The following is a 9,634-nucleotide window of genomic DNA, read 5'->3' as shown; positions in this document are numbered from 1 at the left end:
CTAATCCCATGTAGACCTACCACCTCCTGCCGTTGACCCTTTGATCAAGGCACTTAGTCCATGCATAGAACTGCACTGTCAGTCACATGTTGTCATAGCCATGGGAAGTAGTTTGGGGGTGGTGCAAATTGCAGAAAAAAAATGTTGCCTGGACTGAAGACATCTACACTACCAGTTTTAAACACCTACTCATTCAAGGGTTTTAAACAAATCAAAATATTTTTTTTATTTGCGATTCTTTAAATAGCCACCCTTTGCCTTGATGAAAGCTTTGCACACGCTTGACATTCTCTCAACCAGCTTCACCTGGAATGCTTTTCAACAGTCTTGAAAGAGTTCCCACATATGCTGAGCACTTGTTGGCTGCTTTTCCTTCACTCTGCGGTCCGACTCATCCCAAACCATCTTAATTTGGTTGAGGTCGAGGAATTGGGGAGGCCAGGTCATGCAAATGCAAACCAGATGAGATGGCATATCGCTCCAGAATGCTGTGGTAGCCATGCTGGTTAAGTGTGCCTTGAATTCTAAATAAATCACAGACAGTGTCACCAGCAAATCACCCCCACACCATAACACCTCCTCCTCCATGCTTTACGGTGGGAAATACAAATGCGGAGATCATCCGTTCACCCACACCATGTCTCACAAAGACATTGTAACCAAAGATCTCAAATTTGGACTCCAGACCAGAGGACAAATTTCCACCGGTCTAATGTCAATTGCTTATGCTTCTTGGCCCAAGCAAGTCTCTTCTTATTGGTGTCCTTGAGTAGTGTTTTCTTTACAGCAATTCGACCATTCACACGGTCTCTGAACAGTTGATGTTGAGATGTGTCTGTTACTTGAACTCTGTGAAGCATTTATTTGGGCTGCAATCTGAGGTGCTGGTAACTAATGAACTTGTCCTCTGCTGCAGAGGTAACTCTGGGTCTTCCTTTCCTGTGCCGGTCCTCATGACAGCCAGTTTCATCATAGCGTTTGATGTTTTTTGCGACTGCACTTGAAGAAACAATCTACAATGTAGAAAATAGTAAAAATAAAGAAAAACCCTTGAATGATTTAGGTGTCCAAACTTTTGACTGGTACTGTATATTTTTTTTCTCCAGATTTTTCAGGGGATTACCCCTACTTCCCGCGGCTATGCATGTTGTCAACCCTCCACCTGGAGAGCTCCTTGGAAATAATTTCATCATTCAATAAATCAAAGATCAAATGGATAAGGTAGGCTACATCAAAGCAGTAGAAGTAAGTGGATAAAAATCACATGGTAAAGCCAAGCCCACCCCTCCCCTCGAAAAAATAAAAGCCATATTACAACCTTTGTTGTGATAATTGTGTTGTTTGCTCTATAACCTATTAATTAATATGCTTTGTGACCATGATATATAGGCCTAAAGGCCGAGACAATAAGAAGACACAGTGGCAGAATAAATTCAAAACATATTTGTTTTATCACAAAACCAGACAGTGAAGTCCACAAAGCATATTGCAGGTACAGTAACAGATAGTTATTGTTTGACATTTTCGGACCACTAAACAACTATTGATTTAGAACCACAGGGAGATGTCGCAAAGAAAACAGGAGCTGCCTCCACTATTCCAGGACCATTTCAACTTAATCTAATACAGTGACAACTAAAAGATTACAAAAACTATGTAGTCCAATCAACGCAAGCTAAATATGACATGGCTGTCCATGGTTCTGATTTGTGTGTGTGTGTGTCAGCGGCGATTTTAGCATGTAAATCTTGGTGGGGCAAAAAATATATATATGTGGGATGCATGCCAGCAAAGCCACTACCCAACACTAAACAATACATTCATTCCACTATACCACTGCTACACCTGGCTATCAGCAGAGCCTTGTCTGGCAGTGAAACAGTTCATTCAGCCTCATTTACAGGCTTTAAAAAAACCATAGCCATATTAGCTGAATTGCTGAAACAAATGTGGTTTATACTGACAATTGAGATGTACAAACTATGGCATAAGGGGACGATAAGCGGATAAGAGGCAATCCGTCATTTCAATTAAGACATTAATGTGTGAGCTAGGAAGGACATAAGCAGACAATGAACGCTCTTACAATATTCAATGATGACAATTCTCAGAAAAAGGTTATAGGCTACATATGCGCCACCAAGTCAGAACAGTAGGTGAAATTAAGAGGTGAAAATAGACCAAATTATTAGCGCGAGGCACATGGGCCACTAACAGCTTACTACACAACATACACTTCATATTACTTTCTTTGCTACAGTATAAATATCTCCCTGGCATATTACATCATGTATGCAGTAGCATACAATACATTTTTGGACTCAACGTGATGAGCTCACTTGAACAGGAAGGTGGCACGACGGTCCTTCGTGGGCAAATTTTGTCATTAAAGTCTGGCATTCTCTGGATTTATGGTGCTTTCAAGACAACAGCACTGTAAAACCTTTCCCTGAAAGGGACCACAGTGGCCAGCTTAATACTATAATTTTGCTTTACAGCAGAGATGCTGTAATATGTTTTACAGTACTATTTTCCTTACTGTAAAAACATATTACAGCATCCTTGCTGTAAATGTACAGGGATGCTGTAATGTTTTACAGTAAGGAAAATAGTATTGTAAAGCAAAATTACAGTATTAAGCTGGCAACTCTGATGCCAGGATAATGCTGTAAATTTACAGTGATATTCTACCTGAAATCTAAATGAAAGAAAAATACATTTGTACATAAAAATACATTTATTCAAATTGGTAACATTAAACAATGAATTAACAGAATTGACAATAGAAGGAACAAGAAGTTAACACATATGTAACCAAATAAGAGAATCATTACAACACTAATGTAAAAACTATATTGTGTGCCTATGGGCTGTGGGGGAGAGAGAGACAAAGAGAGAGAGGGAGACGGAGTTAAAATTGGGATTGGGTACAATCCTAGATCTTCCGATTCAGAACTCCAACATGCAGAACTAAGTGAAATAAAACAATGAAAATGGTAATAAGAAAAATAGAAATAGTACTATATACATAATAACTGCAGCAGTGATAACTAAATGAATATCCATTGTGGCTAAATGTCCATTGAAGGGGGTGTGGGTGGGCCAAGTGAAATAAAACAATAATAATACAAATATACAGTACATACTGTATTAACTGCAGCAGTGTTGAATGTCATTGGGGTGTGGGGGGGCAGGTAGTGGTGGCTATTCTGCAGCCTGATGATCTAGGGGTAGAAATTGTTGGCCAGTCTTCGCCATAATACTCCTGTGCTACCCGCGTCTGATGAATAGAAACGGGGAGAACAGGCCATGGCTTGGATGGCTGAGGTCCCTGATGTTCTTCTTCGCCTTCCTGCGACACCTGGTATTTTAGGTGTCCTGGATGGCAGGCAGTGTGGACCCTGGACCCAATGGTGCGTTCGGCTGCGTGTATCGCCCTCTAAAGCGCCTTGCTGTCTGCGGTGGTGGAGTTGCCTTTACCAGGCTGTGATGCAGCCCGTTCTATGATCAGGGGCAACTCTGTTGGGTTAAGTGGGTCCAGAGGAGGTGAAACACACAACAGGACAGTTTGGGCCAGAGAGCATCCAGGAGAGAGAAGTCAGCGCAGCATCAGTTGTTCATGATGGGGCTCTTTAACAAACCTCCTCAATTATGATTTGTGTGGTGGCATTTTTCTGCTTTACCAAATGAGAAGAGTTAAACTTCACAACACCAGTCAGAGTTACACTTAAATTACATATTTTTTATTAAGAGCTTTGCAATAGCCTTTTTGACTTTCAATGATGCGCTATCTCTAATGAACCATTGAAAAGCACCAGAAAGTACAAAGATCTTTTAGAGCCAAGATACACCCCTCTCAACTTATATGATGAACCACAGATCTTAGGAACAGTTCACAAAGGTTAAGATTTGTATGAAATATACCTAGAAAACATAGCAGACAGTTACTGCTGTGTCAACAGTTCTCATTATAAAGACCAGTGTCTGGCCCTCTTCTACTCCAAACTGGAATCTGTCTTACCCTGGTACGGTATAGCACGAAAACATTACCTCATGTTATCTGGATTGCTCTTTAGGCTTTATTACCCAAAGACATCGTAAATCTCCTCTGTCAGTGCTATCTCAGAGGCCCATCCTCAGTGGAACACACACACACAATAGTTAACAGAACACTCTATTCTCTCGAATAAAACAACCATTCTAATGCAATACAAAGATTATAATATAATCTTACAAGCATTATAACATAATCTTGCAATTTCCCACGACATTTGTTAGCTCTTCTCACCCCTAGGACAAGCGTAGAAAAATAAAGAATAGACAGAGACAGAGAGCACCAGGGCTGTTACACTGTGGGTAAAAAGACAGGGGACAATGGACATATCAGGCTGGAGTTGTGAGTATCTGTACTTACCTCACTTGAGGTTTTCATTCAAACTCAGTGAGCTCTTGGAAGAATGGGGCAAGGTAGGGATTGAGAACAAAAAGCTGGCTTCCTCTGGACCACATTGTTATGCACATTGTTCCATCTTCAGGATGTATCCTCTTGAGTTGATTGAACATACAGCATATATCCAATCAGTGGTGGAAAAGGTATCCAATTGTCATACTTGGGTAAAAGTAAAGATACCTTAATAGAAAATGACTCAAGTAAAAGTGAAAGTCACCCAGTAAAATACTACTTGAGTAAAAGTCTAAATGTATTTGGTTTTAAATATACTTAAGTATCAAAAGTAAATGTAATTGCTAAAATGTACTTAAGTATCAAAAGTTTCAAATTGCTTATATTAAGCAAACAGCACCATTTATATACATATATATATTTTTACAGATAGCCAGGGGAACATAATTTACAAATTAAGCATATGTGTGAAATGAATGTGCCAGATCAGAGGCAGAAGGGATGACCAGAGATGTTCTCTTGATAAGTATGTGAATTTGACCATTTTCCTCTCCTGCTAAGCATTGAAAATGTAACATGTACTTTTGGGTGTCAGGGAAAATGTATGGAGTAAAAAGTACATGAAGTAGAAGTCAAAGTTGTCAAAATATAAATAGTAAATTACAGATACCACAAAAAACTACTTAAGTAGTACTTTAAAGTATTTTTACTTAAGTGCTTTACACCACAGTATCCAATATAGTTTATGAAATCAATTGAGGCATTGAACAAATACAAATAAGACAGCTAGATACACCTACTTCAAACCCTAGCAAACTAATACAACATTGCTATAGCCTACAAAATATCACAGATTATCTTACCAGACTCATAACATTTTCCTTTCTAGCTGTGCCACCAAATGGTTAGTCGGAGAGGCAATATTGACAATCCTGCCCCACAAAAATATGATTTATGTCGCGCAGATGAGTCAAGTGAACCGAATCACACAGGGTTGTGACAGCTAAAGGTTGTGACACCCAGTGTTTTTGCCATTTATGCTCTCCCCATTGAGTAGAATCGGTGACATCTAGATGGCTACCAAAATGACTTGAAATACTGTATAATCCTAGGAGGGGAAAATTCACCGCGTTACTAGTTTCCACCGCCGACACTGTGTTAGGCTACAGCTGACCAGCACTTTAGGTTGGCAGGCACCTCTATACTAAGGTGACCAGATTTCTGAAATGACAACCGGGGACATTTCCAGTTCGGCGGTCAATATATCATTAAAATATCCAATGTTACTTTCTATGAAATAAAAAAGGGGGACAATTCCGGTTTCATGTATTTAGTCTAACAGGCACATTGTGATAGAGAAAATAACTATACTATAGAAACACTACAGACAAGACAGAACTGATCTGAACAGCCATTCAGTGGTCCTGCTAGAATAAGAGCAGACGAAAACATGAGCAAAATTGAAAAAAACAGACAATAGTATATGTGAAGTACTTATCATAATAAAGAAATAAGATGCTGATGAGATTGGTAACCACATAATATACTTATACCAACCTAATCTGTATATTTCTCAGAAGAATGTATTTTCTTCAGGATTGCTCTGTCTTTGGCCAGCTTCTCCATGAACTCCTGGCAGTGGAGGTTAAAGTTTGTCTTCACAATAAGCATGGCCTTGATGGTAGGAACAGTGAACCTATTTCTTGCTGCTGTCCATATATCATTCATTTGGGAGAACACTCTCGACTGGTGCATTACTTCTAGGTAAGCACATGACAACAGACGCTAATCTAGCCAGGTTAGTGTGTGGGATGTCGTTCTCTTTGAAGTGGTTAACCACCGTGCTCCATCTCTGACTAAGCCGCGTCTCAGATGTTTTCCATTCTTCAAGCGATCCCCCCCTTTAGGAACTCTTGCAGGCCAGTAACCTCGTCAAACAATGCATCCTCATTGATGTTCACATTGGGGCATTTTTCCTGCAGTGTGTCTGCTGCCTTCTGGATGTCTTCACACAGAGGTTGCCTTTTTAAAAGGAGACAATGTGAATCTTTTAGATTATCTGTGTGCTTTCCCCATGCTTGCAAGTAGTTCACAGCCATAGTGAAGAACGATTGGGATGTTTTGAGAAAGCTCTCTTTAGACATGACTCCATTTCCCTCTAGCTCTCTCAGAAGTCCTCTGACCAAAACTGGAATGAAGTTGTCATCACGTCTTGCAGTCAATTTTGCCTCAACGTTTCTCAGAATTGCAGCGGAGTCCACAGCACAGTGGTCCTGGCCTTCAACCATCTTGATCGTGTCACTGAATACAGTCACGTTTCCATGGTCAAAGGCCAGCCAAAGTTCAGTCAGATCCTTCAAACATTGTTTGCAGGACAACAGGGCATTTGTCTTCAGAAATAAAAAAGGATTTCAATGGCACATTTTCAGCACTCTTTCTAGAACAGGGAGCATGGACATCCAGCGAACATTGCTGTGTCCTAAAATATTATGGTACTCCTGGCCAACAAACTCACAAAAGCCCTTTGGTCTTTCTACTCTGACAGTGAAAATAAGAACATATTCAAATATCTTTGTGAGCAGATACTCAACATCATATCCAAAGCTGTTCTGGCCATGTTATGAATGATGTGGGCAGGAAAACCTAAGACCTCCCCAGCCTATTCAGTCCTCCAAAGTTGGTATTTGTTGTCGGCAGAGAATGTTATACAGGTTATATTTTTGGATGACCACCAGGACCTCAGCTGCAATTTCCTCTGCTGTTTCTCCATTCAATTCAACAAAATCAGGCAGTTTTGTTTCCACAGATGTGCTGCTATCATTTATATCTGACTACTTTTGGCAGCAGCTTTACATGTCCATGATTGGATGCATCAATGGACAGGGACACAAATTCAACCTGGTCTAGGTCCTGTGTTACCAAAGTAGTTGCCCATGTTACTAACACGTTACTCACTATGGCGTCACATTTTGTCCTAGCACATGTCAACTTTGGCTCATAAAGGTTCCGTGTCAGTTGTGCTGTGCAGTCCATAGATCTGTAACTATGATTGTGTCGCATAGTGTGGTATGCAAAGACAACCTCCTGCACAGCTAAACCATATTCTTCTTGGGAAGGCTCTACCTTCTTGAAGAATGTGGTGACAGAGGACATACCAACACGGGCAATCAGAGAGGTTTTATGCTTTTTCGTCTGCTGATGTTCTACCACTGCCGTTCTTCACCGGCTGCCAATTGAAAGAGAGGATGCAATGAACCATTCTATCGTCTTGACCTGAGCGTATGAAATGAAAATTCTCTCATCATGTCTGCTCTTCTTCACTCTCCTTGTGCCACTCTTAATTACTCTCTTAACTTTTTATTCTCGTCCAATCTTTCTCCTCCTCTTTTCTTCACTCGTCTTCCTTTCCTTCTCTTCACCTTTCCACCTAACTCTTCTACACTCTCCTTGCTTCACTCTTTTTACTCCCTTCATTTTTCCTTCTCCTTCCTCTCCAATCTGTATTAATAAATAGCATACTATTAGATCACCAAAGTATTTTAACTTGTTGGGGACAGGGGGCAGTATTTTCACTTTGGATTAATTGCGTGCCCATAGTGAACTGCATCCTACTCTGTCCTAGATCGCTAATATATGCATATTATTATTAGTATTGGATAGAAAACACTCTGAAGTTTCTAAAACTGTTTGAATTATGTATGTGAGTATAATAGAACTCATAGGGCAGGCAATCTTCCAAACAGGATGTGAAATTCTGAATGCGGGTCTAATTTTAAGGCATCGCCTCTTCACTTCCAAACAAGATATGGTTCTGTTAGCACTTCCTACGCCTTCCACTAGATGTCCTCATTCAGTAGAACGTGGAATGGAGCCACTGGTGTGAACTTTGACTGAATGGGAGGGGAATGAGTTACTGTCCTGGCAGAATGCATTTTCCCTGTTGCGCATTTGTCTGTTGATATCACCATCGTTCCATTTGGCTGCAGATGAAAACGTGCGCTCCGGTTGGAACGTTATTGGATATACACTGCTCAGAAAAATAAAGGGAACACTAAAATAACACATCCTAGATCTGAATGAATGAAATATTCTTATTAAATACTTTTTTCTTTACATAGTTGAATGTGCTGACAACAAAATCACACAAAAATTATCAATGGAAATCAAATTTATCAACCCATGGAGGTCTGGATTTGGAGTCACACTCAAAATTAAAGTGGAAAACCACACTACAGGCTGATCCAACGTTGATGTAATGTCCTTAAAACAAGTCAAAATGAGGCTCAGTACTGTGTGTGGCCTCCACGTACCTGTATGACCTCCCTACAACGCCTGGGCATGCTCCTGATAAGGTGGCGGATGGTCTCCTAAGGGATCTCCTCCCAGACCTGGACTAAAGCATCCCCCAACTCCTGGACAGTCTGTGGTGCAACGTTGGTGGATGGAGCGAGACATGATGTCCCAGATGTGCTCAATTGGATTCAGGTCTGGGGAAGGGGCGGGCCAGTCCATAGCATCAATGCCTTCCTCTTGCAGGAACTGCTGACACACTCCAGCCACATGAGGTCTAGCATTGTCTTGCATTAGGAGGAACCCAGGGCCAACCGCACCAGCAATGGTCTCACAAAGGGTCTGAGGATCTCATCTCGGTACCTAATGGCAGTCAGCCTCTGGCGAGCACATGGAGGGCTGTGCGACCCCCATCTGTGGACGTCGGGCCCTCATACCACCCTCATGGAGTCTGTTCCTGACCGTTTGAGCAAACACATGCACATTTGTGGCCTGCTGGAGGTCATTTTGCAGGGCTCTGGCAGTGCTCCTCCTGCTCCTCCTTGCACAAAGGCGGAGGTAGCGGTCCTGCTGCTGGGTTGTTGCCCTCCTACGGCCTCCTCCACGTCTCCTGATGTACTGGCCTGTCTCCTGGTAGCGCCTCCATGCTCTGGAAACTACGCTGACAGACACAAACCTTCTTGCTACAGCTCGCATTGATGTGCCATCCTGGATGAGCTGCACTACCTGAGCCACTTGTGTGGGTTGTAGACTCCGTCTCATGCTACCACTAGAGTGAAAGCACCGCCAGCATTCAAAAGTGACCAAAACATCGGCCAGGAAGCATAGGAACTCAGAAGTGGTCTGTGGTCACCACTTGCAGAACCACTCCTTTATTGGGGGTGTCTTGCTAATTGCCTATAATTTCCACCTGTTGTCTAATCCATTTGCACAACAGCATGT

This window comes from Oncorhynchus mykiss, chromosome 16 (assembly GCF_057628025.1).
Source record: "Oncorhynchus mykiss isolate SJ-2025 chromosome 16, ASM5762802v1, whole genome shotgun sequence".
In the NCBI taxonomy this organism is placed as follows: domain Eukaryota; kingdom Metazoa; phylum Chordata; class Actinopteri; order Salmoniformes; family Salmonidae; genus Oncorhynchus; species Oncorhynchus mykiss.
This window is presented reverse-complemented; position numbering follows the sequence as displayed.